This window comes from Lycium ferocissimum, chromosome 7 (genome assembly GCF_029784015.1).
Source record: "Lycium ferocissimum isolate CSIRO_LF1 chromosome 7, AGI_CSIRO_Lferr_CH_V1, whole genome shotgun sequence".
Taxonomy (NCBI): Eukaryota; Viridiplantae; Streptophyta; class Magnoliopsida; order Solanales; family Solanaceae; genus Lycium; species Lycium ferocissimum.
In genome coordinates this window covers 68,862,809-68,878,710 of record NC_081348.1, presented here as the reverse complement: position 1 = coordinate 68,878,710, position 15,902 = coordinate 68,862,809, and positions in this window count along the sequence as shown.

The following is a 15,902-nucleotide window of genomic DNA, read 5'->3' as shown; positions in this document are numbered from 1 at the left end:
AGATTGTATGGCATATGATGAGTATGTTTTTCATAGGCGGTCCCGGCTCGGGTCGACACCCGTCCGTGGGTCCCGCGACTCTTCTTTTTGTAATCCTGACGATTTTTGAAATAATTTAGTTTGGCTATTATTCCGATTTCCAAGTATGGTCATGTTACTTATCTTTTGAGTCTATGATAATGATTTTATACATATGGTTACTCGACTACTGCTCGTGCATTCGTTGTATCTTTCGCCGAGTCCATTTGGTTACGTTGTCGTGCGCACTATGATATACTCCGGTGTTATCTTGTGTTATGGTTCGCCGAGCCCCTCGCTAGAGGCCGGGTTCCGCTTATATTTGGTGTTATCTTGTGTATGGCGTTATCTTGTGTTATGATGTGTGACGGGGATACGGAGATTTGAAACTTTACGGTGTTATCTTTGTGTTATGGCGCCGATGACGGGCGGGCGACCATATTTTCTGAGCCCTATGCATGATTTGTATTTTGAAAGTAAACATTTCGGTATTTTGGACATGCACTTACTTTCTGTTCCTTTGTTTCGATTATGACTCAGATTTGTATACTATATCTTCTGCTTTGCATACTCAGTACATATTTCGTGCGCCCCTTTCTTCGGGGGGTCGCATTTCATGCCCCAGTACGGACGTACGATTCGGTGATCCGATCTAGGACACCCTTTTCAACTGTTTGGAGTGCTCTCCTTATTCCGGAGCCCACATTTTGGTATATATTCGTTCGCTGCATATGTATATGTTTGTTCAGGGGTACGGCGGGGCCCTGTCCCATCATATGATTCTGTTTGTCTGTTTAGAGGTCTGTAGACGTGTATGTGGGTTAGGCCTATTGCATGTGTGTGTTTGTATGATATGTGTTACGGGCGATGCCATTCGCCGTGGCAGCCTTGTCGGCTTGCATTTGTATATGTTTTGGGGCCGATGCGCCATTTGATAGCCTTGCCAGCTTCTGATATATATATGTTTGTGTTTGAGATGTGTTTGAGATAATTTGAGACAGCGTCTGATATTTGTACACGCATAAGCTATCTGTTTGTGATTCGGATCTGTGAATGTGTTTGGGTGCCCAGCTCGGGCCCTAGTCACGGCCTACGGGGCTGGGTCGTGACAGTTATGCTTACCACTTACCATCCTCTTAATAAATTTTTTCTGAAATACAATAGATATAGATAAGTTTGGGCAGCCTCTTTTTTTTAATCCTTATCTAAGTAAGATAAATACCTTTTTGGGGCTCTTATCCTCTCCACCACCTCCAATTTCATTTTCTCCAAGAAAATAAAACCCCAAAACCCCTCTTCATTCATCAAATTCTCCCACAAAATCAATCATCAAGACTCGTCTTGCATTTAATTTTGATGGCTCTATAGCATTTAATTTTGATGGCTCTATAGTTGCTAGTTTGCAAGTCAAGCTTGTTCTACTTGAACAGGTGAAAGAAGCACAGAAGTTAGATGAGAAACTTGTGAAATTGATCAAAGAAGTTTAAACTGGAGAAAAGCTTGATTTTAAATTAAGGGAGGATGGTGTTCTATTTTATCGAAATAGGTTATGCGTTCCTAAAAATACAACTTGAGGAAAGAAATTATGAATGAAGCACATACTTCAGCAAGTGCAACGCATCCGGGAGGTACTAAAATGTACCAAACCATCAAAGAACACTATTGGTGGAATGGTATGAAGAAAGAAATTGCAGAGTTCATTTTTAAATGCTTAGTTTGTCAACAAATAAAGGCCGAGCATCAAGTCCCAGCTGGTTTAATACAACCCTTGTTGATACCAGAGTGGAAATGGGAAAGAATAACTATGGACTTTGTTTCTGGACTTCCACGCACTCAAAGAAATCATGATACAATTTGGGTTATAGTTGATAGACTAACCAAGAATGCTCATTTCTTGGCCATCAGAGTAGACTACCCACTTGAACGTCTAGTAGAAATGTACGTTAATGAGATTGTAAGGCTGCATGGAGCTCATGTTTCTATTGTATCTGACCGAGACTCGAGGTTTACATCCAGATTTTGTATAAGCTTGCAAGAAGCTTTTGGCACTAGGTTGAACTTTAGTACTTCTTTTCATCCTTAGATAGACGGTCAGTCTGAGAGGGTAATTCAAATCTTGGAAGATATGCTTCGAGCTTGCATTATTGAATTTAAGGGTAGTTGGGACAAACACCTAGCCTTGATAGAATTTGCTTACAATAATAGCTACAAATCAAGTATTGGCATGCCTCCTTATGAAGCACTATATGGGAGAAAATGTAGAACTCCTCTTTGTTGGAGTGAAGTCGGTGAAAGAAAATTAGTTGGTCCGAGATTGTGCAACAACCGAATATAAAGTAAAAAATCATCAAGGATCATCTAAAAATTTCTTCGAATATACAAAAGTCTTATGCTGATCTTAAGAGGCATGAAATTGAGCATCAAGTGAGAGATAAGGTATTTTTAAAGGTTTCCCCATGGAAGAAGATTATGAGGTTTGGCCAAAAAGGAAAACTTAGTCCTCGATTTATTAGACCATATGAAGTACTTGAGAGAGTTGGCCCAGTTACATATAAACTAGCTCTTCCACCAAAGTTAGATAAGATCCACAATGTCTTCCATGTTTCTATGCTTAGAAGATATCACTCAGATCCATCTCATGTTCTTCCTGTTGAATCCATTGAGGCCAGTCCTGACTTGACATATGAAGAAGAACCTATTCAAATCTTGGCGCATGAGATAAAAGAGCTTAGAAACAAGAAAATTCCATTAGTAAAAGTCCATGGGAGAAATCATTCTGGCAAAGAGGCTACCTGGGAACGAGAAGAGGATATGCGAATTCAATATCCCCATTTGTTTCGAGACTAGCATAAGGTAAATTTCGGGACGAAATTTCTTAAGGGGGAGAGAGTTGTTAAGGGGGAGAGAGTTGTTACACCCCAATTTTTTTTTAAACTAATACTTGAATTTTCGACTGATCATATCTTTATAGTAAGGCTATATTTACTTCGCACTCCCTACTTGAATTTGACGATATATGAAAATGGCTTACTTTAGATTGTGTTAATATTTACAAGGAAGTTTCGTGATGTTGTTATGCTTGCCACTTACCATCCTCTTGATAAATTTATTATGAAATACAATAGATATAGATAAGTTTGGGCAGCCTTTTTTTTTCATCCTTATCTAAGTAAGATATATACCTTTTTTGGGGCTCTTATCCTCTCCACCACCTCCAATTTCGTTTTCTCCAAGAAAATAAAACCCCAAAAACCCTCTCCACTCATCAAATTCTCCTATAAAATCAATCATCAAGACTTGTTTTTGTTGAGCCACAAACAACTCCATACGATTGAGGTAAGTTCCGAACCCGTTTTTGAACTGGACAGTTGTTAGTGTTTTCAGCATGTCTCTTTGTATAAAATTTAGTTTTAAGTGATCCAAGATGTTATAGAAAGCTATTTCATATCCCTACAACTTTCGTTCAGGCTCCAAAATCTAGTTTTTCTTTTATTTACGTGAAAAGGGGTGATGAAGTACAGGGCAGGTGCTGCCCAGATTTTTGTTTTGCAAACCCTACATGTACTACTGTTAGTATTTTGAGCATATCTTTTTGTAAAAAACTGCTATAGGAGTGATTTGAATTTCTTTGAAACCCCAAGACATATATCTACAACTTTTATTAAGGCGACAAAGTCTATTTTTGCCGTTTTTACCCCTTTGAAATTTGAAACTGAGCCACAATAGAAGACAGTAGTACTGTCTAGAATTTCTATTTTGATAGTTTAGGGTGATTCTCACTGATATCATGTTTAGTTTCGACGTGCTGAAGCCATTGAACTTAAATAGATATTTGATGGTGTATTTAAGGTATATATGCTCTTGTACAAGTTAAGAGGAATGGTTTGACGAAGTAGACATTGGTTGGTCTATGGTGTCGACGATTTGAACTCCGAGAGTTGTGGTAGAAATTGTTGTGTGGTAAAACCAAGGTTTGTGTATAAACCTGAATTTGAAATATCTTTACTTGCTGCAATTTTGAAGTATCTTGATGAGTTATTTCCTTCCTCTTCATCTTATATAATTTTATGGTTATTATATCAAGTATTGCAGAGTATTCGCTAAATCGCCCACTTGTACGAATTGCTTGATCATTTTGCATTCTTGTTGGGACTTTGTCCTTCTTGTTGCGGTGACTTTGTCACCGATATCGGCATGCCTCTTGATTCAGATCTTGCCCATCTTAGCTTTTGATTTACATTTCGTCTTGATTATGGACTTTTGTCCATTTTCGAGTGTGAGTGGAAAGTCACTTTCAACATGGCTCTTGATTCTTTTATGACGACCCTTCTTGATTTGGGGCTTCGGTCTATCTTGATATTGATTGTGCTTGGTGTGATGGCATGACGTACATATTGGGTGAAATTGGTTATTTGACCATCTCTCTTGAACTGATTTATAAGCTTTCTTGATACTTGAGACTTCGAGTATTGATTTCGACATTTGGAAACTCTTCAAGGTTTTGATATTTGATACATTGATATACTTGTTTACTTGATTTATTATTATCTTATTGAGCTACCCACGATGGATAAGGGAATTGGAGAATCTAATGGCTCCAAGCCCAAAGTTTCTACGCCACTAAGCTTTATGCTTAGCGATAGTTGTTTTCTATCATAGGTAATGTGCGGGAGGAGATTTGAAGATGGCCATTTGGAGTATACTTTTTGGGAGCTTTAGTGAAGATCACATTTTCATATGCATCTAGGTCTTGTAAAATTTTGGGACTTGTACATGATCCATATGTCACACTTATGTATGAAATTTTGGAGGATTGTTGGACCATAAGACTATAAGCTTGTAACTTGAACTCCGTGACTTGTTTTGGTATTTTAGGGTGTTCTTTAACCCGAGTCATGCCATGTACTGGGTTTACATTTTGCCTTGTAATTATGTACAAAGGAAGATACTAGTGGTGTTGATTGGAAAATATAATTTCAAAACGAAGTTTCTTAAATGTGTTGACTATTTGAGGAAGGCGTTACCAGTTTAAATTGCCCAGTTTAAATTGAACTCTGATATTGTATTTCATCTAAGAAATTTTTTGGAGTGTTTAATGGAAAAAAAATGCTGCACTTTCAGCCCCTTTTCACATCGGCCTATTTCCGCTATTAAATATTTTTGGGAATATCCTTTGGCATAAATTTCTTCTAAACGTAAGTGTGAAATTAGCTTTTGTTTCATAAGTGGCATCCTCCCAAAGGGGATGCTACAAGTTTTGGTATCAGAACCTAGGTTTATGATTCTAGAGCTTTTGTTGTGACATGTTGGTACACTTGTTTCTTTTTGACATGTTTTGTTGCGTGTATTGTGCATATGCATCATGTACATGTCCCTAATGCAATGTGATCTTCCCTTATGTAGGAATTAAGTCATGGCCTCTTCTTCCTCTAATAGACCTATGGAAGCCGCTCGTGAGGGTTTAAATAACTCTAATGCCCAACCTCACATACAAGAAGGGGTTGGAGAACATTTTTCTGATTCTAATTTTCCTCATACGATTGGATCTGAAGTGGGAAATAATCAGGATGAAAGAGTTGTGCCACATTCTTAAATGAGTCATAGTACTCCAGCTGTTGATTCTCTTTTTCAACAAATGGTTGATTTCTTTCGTCACATGGCTAGAAGAATGCCTGACCCTAATGAAATTAACTTTGCGAAAATGAGAAAAATGGGTGGATTTGAGTTTGAAGGCACTGTTGATCCTACGGATGTCGAGCAGTGGTTGGAGCACATGGAAAGAGTATTTGAGCAATTAGAGTGTTCAGAAGCTGCCAAATTTATGTATGCTATCTCACTGTTACAAAATGATGCTTTTGACTTGTGGGTACGTGTACCGAATGCCAAGGTAAAACCTCCTATTCTTGCTTGGAATGATTTTGTGAAAGAATTTCATATGAAGTATGTCCCACCTGCTTATCATGATGCAAAGAAAAAGGAGTTCTTCAATTTAGAGCAAGGGAGTATGTCTATTGCTGAATATCAACAGAAGTTTCTTAGGGTTTCTCATTATGCTGGTGGTATTATCAATAATGAGAAAGATAAGTGCAGGCGATTCGAAGACGGTTTGAATAATTACATCAGAAAATCTGTGGCGGTCTTACAACATGAGAACTTTTGTAAATTAGTTTCAGCTGCTCTTACTTGGGAAAGGATCAACAAGGAACAAGCTAGTAGAAATGAAAACAAGTTTAGAAAAGCTGATGCAGATTCAGGAGGTCCATCTAAAAGGGGAAGGTTTGACAATTCCAAAGCTAGCAGTATTCACAAGTAAGCTCAGCATAAGCAAAATAGATCAAATTTCTCTATTGCTAACACTCCAAGCTATGGACAAGGCAAGGCTCATATACCCACTTGTGCACAATGTGGAAAAAGTCACTCTGGTACTTGTAGGAGAGCTTCTGGTGCTTGTTTTAATTGTGGGAGCTTCGATCATAAAGTGAAAGATTGTCCTAATCCTAACCCCACTTCTTCTCTGCGTACGGAAGGCTCAGTTCAGAAACCTATTACCACTTCTTCTCTAGGGAATAGAGGTACAAAATTTAGAAACCCAGAAGCAATAGGTGCAAATGGAGCCAATCAAGCTAGTGGGTTAAGAGCTACTACACGAGCTTATGCTATGAGACAGAGGGATGAACAAGATGGGGCGGACGTGGTTGTTGGTAAATTTCACTTATTTGGCTTATGTGTTGTTACATTATTTGATCCTGGTTCTACACATTCCTATGTTAGCCCATCTTTGGTTTTTCCTAAAAATGTGAAATCTGTGAGACTTGATTGTGGTGTGCTTGTCCAAAGTCCTGTGGGTCAACAGGTTATTTGTAATCAAATCTATCAAGGTTGTCCCTTTGTGATTCAAAATCTAGTCTTCCCTGCTGATTTGATTGAAATGCTTTTCCAAGACTATGATGTCATTGTCGGTATGGATTGGCTTCATAGATACCATGCGATAGTTGATTGTAGGTCGAAGCATGTGACCTTTAGAGCTCCTTCATTTTCACACACCATTGCTCAAGGTGAAAGATCATTGACATCTAATATTATCTCTGCGGTTGTGGCAAGAAAGATGGTTAGTCAGGGTTGTAAAGCTTATCTTGCTCATATATTTGATACACACCTGGAAAGTCCAAGCCTTAAAGGTATACCAGTTGCATGTGAATTTCCTGATGTTTTCCCTGAAAATCTTCGTGGGTTACCCCTGGAAAGGGAAGTTGAATTTCCTATAGAGGTTATTCCTGGAACTACTCCTATTTCTATAACTCCTTACCGAATGGCTCCAACAGAATTGAAGGAGTTGAAAATTCAACTGTAAGAACTTCTTGAGAAAGGTTTTATTCGCCCAAGTGTTTCTCCCTGGGGAGCTCCTATTTTATTTATGAAAAAGAAAGATGGCACTCTTAGGCTTTGTATTGATTACCGGCAATTGAACAAGGTAACAATTAAGAATAAATATCCACTGCCTAGGATTGATGATTTATTTGACCAGCTAAAGGGTGCTAGGTTGTTCTCAAAAATTGACTTAAGGTATGGGTATTACCAACTGCGGGTAAGTGAACAAGATGTTCCTAAAACTGCCTTTAGGACTTGTTATGGTCATTATGAACTTTTAGTGATGCCATTCAGGTTGACAAATGCTCCGGCGGCATTTATGGATCTGATGAATCGCGTGTTCAAGCCTTATCTTGACCAATTTGTGGTGGTCTTTATAGATTATATTTTAATATATTCCAAGAATAATGAAGATCATGAAAAGCATCTCCAGATTTTTTTGCAAATTTTGGAAGAGAAAAAGCTCTATGCTAAGCTTTCCAAATGTGAATTTTGGCTTGGTAAAGTGGCTTTTCTGGGACATGTTGTGTCAGCTGAAGATGTAAAGGTGGATCCTAGTAAGATTCAAGCTATTGTTGAATGGAAACCGCCTAAAAGTCCAACTGAAGTAAGAAGTTTCTTGGGCTTAGCGGGATACTATAGAAGATTTGTCAAAGGCTTCTCCATTATAGCCTCTCCTTTGACTAGACTTTTGAGGAAGGATGTCAAGTTCTTATGGGATGACAAATTCCAAGAGAGCTTTGAAAAGCTCAAATATTATTAATAGAAACTCCTATACTTACTCTACCAACTGAAGGGAAAGAGTATTTGATATATAGTGATGCTTCTCATCATGATTTGGGTTGTGTCCTGATGCATGAAGGAAAGTGGTTGTGTATGCCTCTCAAAAATTGAAACCACATGAATTGAATTATCCTACTCATGACCTTGAGCTTGTTACCATAGTGTTTGCTTTGAAAATCTAGAGGCATTACTTATATGGCTAAAATTGTCACATATTTACTGATCACAAGAGTTTGAAGTACTTGGGTACAAAGAGAGAGTTGAATTTGAGACAACGTAGATGGCTTGAACTCATTAAAGATTATGACTGTAACATTGACTATCATCCAGGTAAAGCCAATGTGGTTGCAGATGCTTTAAGTCACAAATCCTTTGTCAGTTTATCTCTAAGCCCTTTGCCTTTGTTTCTTGAATTAAGAGCCATGAATGCTTGCCTTGCATTTAATTTTGATGGCTCTATTGTTGCTAGTTTGCAGTTCGAGCCTGTTCTACTTGAACAGGTGAAAGAAGCACAGAAGTTAGATGAGAAACTTGTGAAATTGATCAAAGAAGTTCAAACCGGATAAAAACCTGATTTTAAATTAAGGGAGGATGGAATTCTACTTTATCCAAATAGGTTACGCGTTCCTAAAGATGACAACTTGAGGAAAGAAATTATGAATGAAGCACATACTTCACCAAATGCAATGCATCCCGGAGGTACTAAAATGTACCAAACCATCAAAGAACACTATTGGTGGAATGGTATGAAGAAAGAAATTGCAGAGTTCATTTCTAAATGCTTAGTTTGTCAACAAATAAAGGCCGAGCATCAAGTCTCAGCTGGTTTGTTACAACCCTTGTCAATACCAGAGTTGAAATGGGAAAGAATAACTATGGAATTTGTTTCTGGACTTCCACGCACTCAAAGAAATCATGATACAATTGGGGTTATAGTTAATAGACTAACCAAGAGTGCTCATTTCTTGGCCATCAGAGTAGACTACCCACTTGAACCTTTAGCAGAATTGTACGTTAACAAGATTGTGAGGCTACATAGAGTTCCTATTTCTATTGTATCTGACTAAGACCCGAGGTTTACATCCAGATTTTGGACTATCTTGCAAGAAGCTTTAGGCACTTGGTTAAACGTTAGTACTTCTTTGCATCCTTAGACAGACGGTTAGTCCGAGAGGGTAATTCAAATCTTCGAAGATATGCTTCGAGCTTGTATTATTGAATTTAAGGTTAGTTGGGACATACACCTAGCCTTGATAGAATTTGCTTACAATAATAGCTACCAATCAAGTATTGTCATGCCTCCTTATGAAGCATTATATGGGAGAAAATGTAGAACTCCTCTTTGTTGGAGTGAAGTCGGTGAAAGAAAATTAGTTGGTCCTGAGATTGTGCAACAACCTGAATATAAAGTAAAAAATCATCAAGGATCATCTAAAAATTTCTTCGAATATACAAAAGTCTTATGCTGATCTTAAGAGGCATGAAATTGACCATCAAGTGGGAGATAAGGTATTTTTAAAGGTTTCCCCATGTAAGAAGATTATGAGGTTTGGCTAAAAAGGAAAACTAGTCCTCGATTTATTAGACCATATGAAGTACTTGAGAAGTTGGCCCAGTTACATATAAACTAGCTCTTCCACGTAGTTAGATAAGATCCACAAATTCTTCCATGTTTCTATGCTTAGAAGATATCGCTCAGATCTGTTACACCTTCGAAAATTTCATTTCGTTATGTTGTAGATAGACTAACGCAGGGTGAGATGTATGCGATGTCCCTACAAATAAGAAAAGTTACCTAACGGTTCTAATTAAGATTCCAAAGACGCTTGAGGCAAGAGAAGAAAGTTCGTTGAAGAATGTAAGGTATAAGTCGTATTTTGGAAGGGTTTTGCAAGTACCGATCTAATGTTGACTTAATGATGTCTTAAAGAAGAGATATAACGCCCTTTGGATTGTTAATGAAGTGTTAAACAAGTACCAATAAGGTTCCATATGTATTGGAGACAAAACGAAACGACGAGAGCTAGTTTCAGGAAATTGTGGATTGTATGGTCCTTTATACGGACCGTATAATTTATACTGTTATATCCCGTATTTTTGTGCATTGGACCAATCCGGATTAATTATGATAAGTTAAGGATGAAACCATTTCGGGATGCAAAGTTGAGACTTTTGGACCTTCGATTTTATTTTGAGTCATGAATTGTGCATGAATGTGTTGCATGGGACAATTAGGAAAATTTGGGACCAAAAGTGATAAAATTGGAAGTTGGAAATCATCCATTTTCCATGAAGTGGCCGTGTAAGTGTGGGAGTTGGCCCATACAAATTGTGGACAATTTTAATTGGTCCAACACTTGTGTGGACCAAGGGGCAAGTGTGCACTTCATATAATAGCAAAAGATGACCACTAGTCTTCATTTTCATTTCAACACTTAGACAAAAAAAAAAAAAGAGAACAAGAAGTTGAAGAAAGTGAGGCTCTCGGCCAACATAGAGAAAAATCAACTTCCATTCAAGCTCTTCCAAAATTATTTTGTTGATGCAAACCCACTATTTTGAGGTCCCTAAGTAGCGTGGAAGCATTGTTCGGGTCATCCAATCACCCGTTGTGTAGATCGCAAACCCTAGGCAAATTGGGGAGTTGAAGAAAAAAAAGGTAAGAATCAATTATGTTTTATGTGTTATAAAGGTTGTATGCATGTTGTAGTATGTTAAAATGGAAGAAATTCATGAAATATAGTATGTTAGTTGAGGCCACATGAGAGAAGGTTTGGCCGTGTGAGGTGTGTGTGTGTTGTGTTGTATTGAAGTGATGAATTAAGTTCTATATAGTGTGTTGATGGTTGTAGTGTGAAGAAAAGAATTAGAATTATCCATATGTGCATGTTGGTATGTTGGACTAAAATGGGTCATATTATATGACAATGAACGAATTAATATCGCTTAATGTTTTAGTCGTCGTCGTTATGAACTCTATGTTGGAAATGAATGTTTAATGACTCAAACTGATGTTGTGATTGTTGCGGACTGATTTGGAGGATATTGTCACACCCTGATTTTACTAGGGTGTGATGGGCACCCGACCCCATGCTCGGAGCCGAGCGAACCCGCGGACTCTTACTACAGACATAACTCCTGAGACTCTTAATCAAACATAAATGACAATTTCGGAAATGGTTTTCGGGAAATACTCTTTTTTCGTAATTTTCAAATCAAACAGAATCTAAAATACATGGAATTTATTACATAATACAGAACGACATATAACATTTGGAGCCGGATACAACACTGATATTTCGAACCCACGACTCGTCTCGCAAAGTCTCTAACGAGATAATCGAACACATAACATGCATAATCGACTCGGCGGCACTCCGGGAGCAAATGGATCTTGCCAACGCCGCCGGAACATCTCCTACAAAAGCTCGCACTCATCCGGGTGTACCGCGCGGCATGAAACGCCCCCCCGAAGAATGGGGGTCGCATTTTAATATGTACCGAGTATGTAAAGCATAGAGATCAACAACAAACGTAATTATAACTAAATAGAGGATACGAACATAAATGTAATAACCGGAGTATCGAAATGCTTACTCATAAAACCTAAGCAAATGCATAGCATAAAACATGCCATAGCCGGTCCCCATCAGCGGGACTCGGCAAACGAGAAAAGTGGTCGCCCCCGACACTGGCGCCACAACATATCAGATCAAATCAGAAATGTGCACATATCATAGCATATCAGATGGCCATATCATATCGTATCATATCAGAGTGTGTACATGGCACAGCATACTCCACAACCCATGTACATATATACCTGCCCCCTCACATCGAGGCACGACGAACAATGCAATGGAAATCGCTTGATAACATATCCGGCCGGGCTCGGTGGAAGGAAGCATTGAGGCATCCACGAGCGGAGTAGTAAGAAACTAAATGCAATATAAAACGTATAACATATACAAGAGATCGGACGGAATAATCAAACGACATATCATGAATAAGGGTCCGAACGAGGCATAGCACATACCTTATAAAGGCCGCGGAGGATTCTTATCAAAATAGAACTTCGGGGTCATTTGTACATATCAAAATATAAAACGTATATAGAAACTCGATAGCATAACTCGGATAACACATCATACGAAGAAAATTAACGATAATCAAAATGTATGACTTTTGGATGTCACGACGGATTGTGTGTATGTTATGGTGGCATGGAATATTAAAGAAATTTGGGACTAAAAGTGAACAAAAAAAATATATATTTCATGAAATAAAAGGGAGGTGGCCGGCCATGTGAGTGTGGGGCCAAGGCCACATGGAAGCAAAATATATTGGACTAAGTCATCATATTTCTCAATTCACTATCTAGAAATTTCAAGAAAAAAATTTGGAGGAGAAGAGCAAGCCATATTCGGCCAAGCTCCAAGAAAACAAGACCAAGATTTGGCCATTCAAAAAATTGTTTCTTCATGCAAACTTACTAATTGGAGGGTGCTAATTAACGTGGAAGTGTTATTGGGGGCGATAGATTATTCGTTTTCATCATTCACCAACTTGAGCAAGTTGTAAAGTTGAAGAAGAAAGGTGAGTTTCAATCTTGTTTTATGTGTTATGCATGGTTTATATGTGTTGTAGTATGTTAAAAAGGAAGAAAATCATGATAGAAACCAAGTTGGAGTTGAAGTCGTGTAGGTGGGTTTGGCCGTGCACATGTATGTTGTTTTGAAAGTAATGTATTAATGTTAACTAGCATGTTTTGATGGTTGTATAGTGAAGAAAAGGATGAAAATCATTTTTGTGGGTGGAAGTAGTGTTGGCCGAATAGGTCCCCTTAGGGTAGTTGTGAATTAACAAATCGTCGTTAGCGTTTTAGTCGTTGTCGTTATGGATTTTTGATGAGAAATGCAAGTTTAACAACTTAGAGTAATGTTATGTTGATTATGAGATGATTTGGAAGTTTATGCGAATTTCATGTAATTTTTACGTTTACGAATATTGCATTGTTAGTGTGTGGTTTAATGGTATAAATCATGAATTTGGAAGATAAGAATGTGTTTGGTGTTGTTCTCGGGCTTGGAGACAATTTCGGGTAAGATGGAACAATACTTGGGTTGTTGGAAATATTGTATAGATTGCTTAAAGTGATCTTGTATATGGTTTGAATGAGTTTGGATTGGTAATCGAATATGTAAACGTTGATATTAGTTTGATCGTAAGTAGTTGAAGAGAGAATATTATGAATGTTGTTGAAGTTATGTAGAAAGAACTATTAATGTTAGAATGCACTTTTGAATTGATTATTAATGTTGTAGTTTGGTTGTTGGTTTGGTTGTTGTTGAAATTAGCCGAGTTGAAATCTCGGGGTTGGTGTACTTACGGGGAAGTCTTTGCCCGAAATTTCGGTAGAATTTAATGTTCGTTTGAAATGAAATGCCTAAAGGCTTATGGCTAATGTTAATATATTTGGCGTTATGTAGATCTTGGAGCTTCCGGGAGTTGAGACTTGGCTTAGTTTGCGAGTGGACAAGGTATGTAAGGCGTTACTTTTTCTTCTTTGGCATGTCTTAGTACTACTAGGCTATGACCCGAGCCTCGGGGTTATTCCGCTCCTCAAAATCCGAGCTCAGCTATGTACTCTACGCGATCCCAAAGGCCTACTCCTTAAGGTATTCTAACTAAGAATCTTATGTTTTCAAATGAACGAATTTCAAAGACTTATAAAGAATTTTGACTACAAAAGGGTCCCGAGCTTCAAACGCCCGTAACTTCCGCATACGAGCTCGGAATGCCCCAAAACATAATCGGTAAGCTCATAGGACATAACTCTTCCCTAACTCTGGTAGTCGGGCTCGGATGGGGTCGGCACCCGTCCGTGGGGCCCGCAGCTCTTTATAATTTCCCCTAATGGCCTAAAAGAAAAATTTAGTATTAATTTCACCTTAATCTCCGAGCATGGATTCCCTACTTATTTAGTAAGTTTAGAATTATGATTTGTATGCATTTTAAATACGGATTGTTACGCATATGACTCTGATATGTAATTGTGATTTCCAAGTTTGTTTGATATGTCCCCGAAAGACATTCAAAAGGAAGTTTGATTAGACTATGACCCTAATCTGTAAAGAATAGTTTGTTTTGATTAATTTACTAAATTTTGGTGAATATTTATACTGCATAGGATTTATGAAATTTGTACATTGTACATGATTCCTACGATTCTGCTCGTGCATATTATTGTTACCTCCTTCGCCGAGTCCCGGGCCGGTTATGTTCGTGCGCACAATTTGAAGTATGATGAGATTCCGAAGTATGATGAGCGTCTGAAATATGACCTAATTCTGATATATCGTATGATATGGAGTATGTTGAGTTCTGATATGGTTCTGACATATGATATGATTCTGAGTTGTGATATGATACGGAGGGTGTGATCGGAGATATACAAAACTTCCGAAGTATGATGAGTTGTGGCGCCCAAGGCAGGAGGGGCGACCACGTTCTGTCCGCCGGGTCCCATCATGGACCATATATGACATATGTTTTTGACATTCATGATTTATGTTTATAAAATAAGCATGCTGACATTCTGATTATTATATTTGTTTTCTGCATTTCATATATGACTTCCGGTAAGTGATATGCATGCAATGTATATGTGATAATACGATGACCCGATTATGATACGATTTGGCTTATTGACATATGTTTATGCAGGACAAACGGTTAAAAGGTTAATTATGATTTTCCAGTTTCTATATTTATTTCCTTGACCCTCATTCCGGTTTTGATTCTGTTTACGTATTTCCTGCTTTACATACTCAGTACATATTCCGTACTGACCCCTTTCTTCTGGGTCGCGTTTCATGCCACGCAGTATTGTGTACTCGTTTGAGTGAGCCGCCACCTAGGGTCCTGTTCGGCTATCTTGAAGAGCTCCATTGTCCGGAGCCCGCATTTTGGCACGATCCCTTGTATATATTCGTGTATATTTGTTCGGGCACGGCGGGGCCCCGTCCCGTCATATGACTTTGTTACTCGTGTGAGGTCCGTAGACATGTTCGGGGTGTGGCTATATCCGTACGTGCTATATGCACGTATTGTATGTTTGGGCGGTCTATTCACCGCGGCAGCCTTGTCGGCTCGCCTATATATGTGTACATGGATATGTTGGCCCTGTGTGGCCTTTGTTGGTATTTTCTGTGTGCAGGAAAACTTTGGTTAGTAAGAAAAACAGAGGAAACTCTGCCCAAATTTTTTTTTTTTGTATTTGAGTTACTATTTTTGACTTTGGTACGTACGGGTGCCCAGTTCGGGCGCTAGTCACGGCCTACAGGGTTGGGTCGTGACATTATGCCAAAAATAATCTTTCTAAAATCGTTCCCGTGTTTCAAAATATACTGTGAGACTCTTTAAAATAATTAAAACGGCTGTCATAAAGTAGTTAGAAAAGTAGCCAAAAGTTTTTCCCTTGCATTCTACTCAAAACGAGTCAAATGAAATAATACAGAAAAACTCGGGAATAGTGGGCCCACCTCGGGTCAAATGAGGTGGTGTACACATAATACGTACTTTAGTTCTCACAATATCACTTTTAAGAGTTTTAAGGTGGTCGGATTCAATTTGCGTAAGATCTAGATGTTTAAACAATTTTTCCAACATGTTTACAAATTATTTAATTCAATTTCCGAATGGAAAAGGGTAAATTTGGACGTAGATTCCAA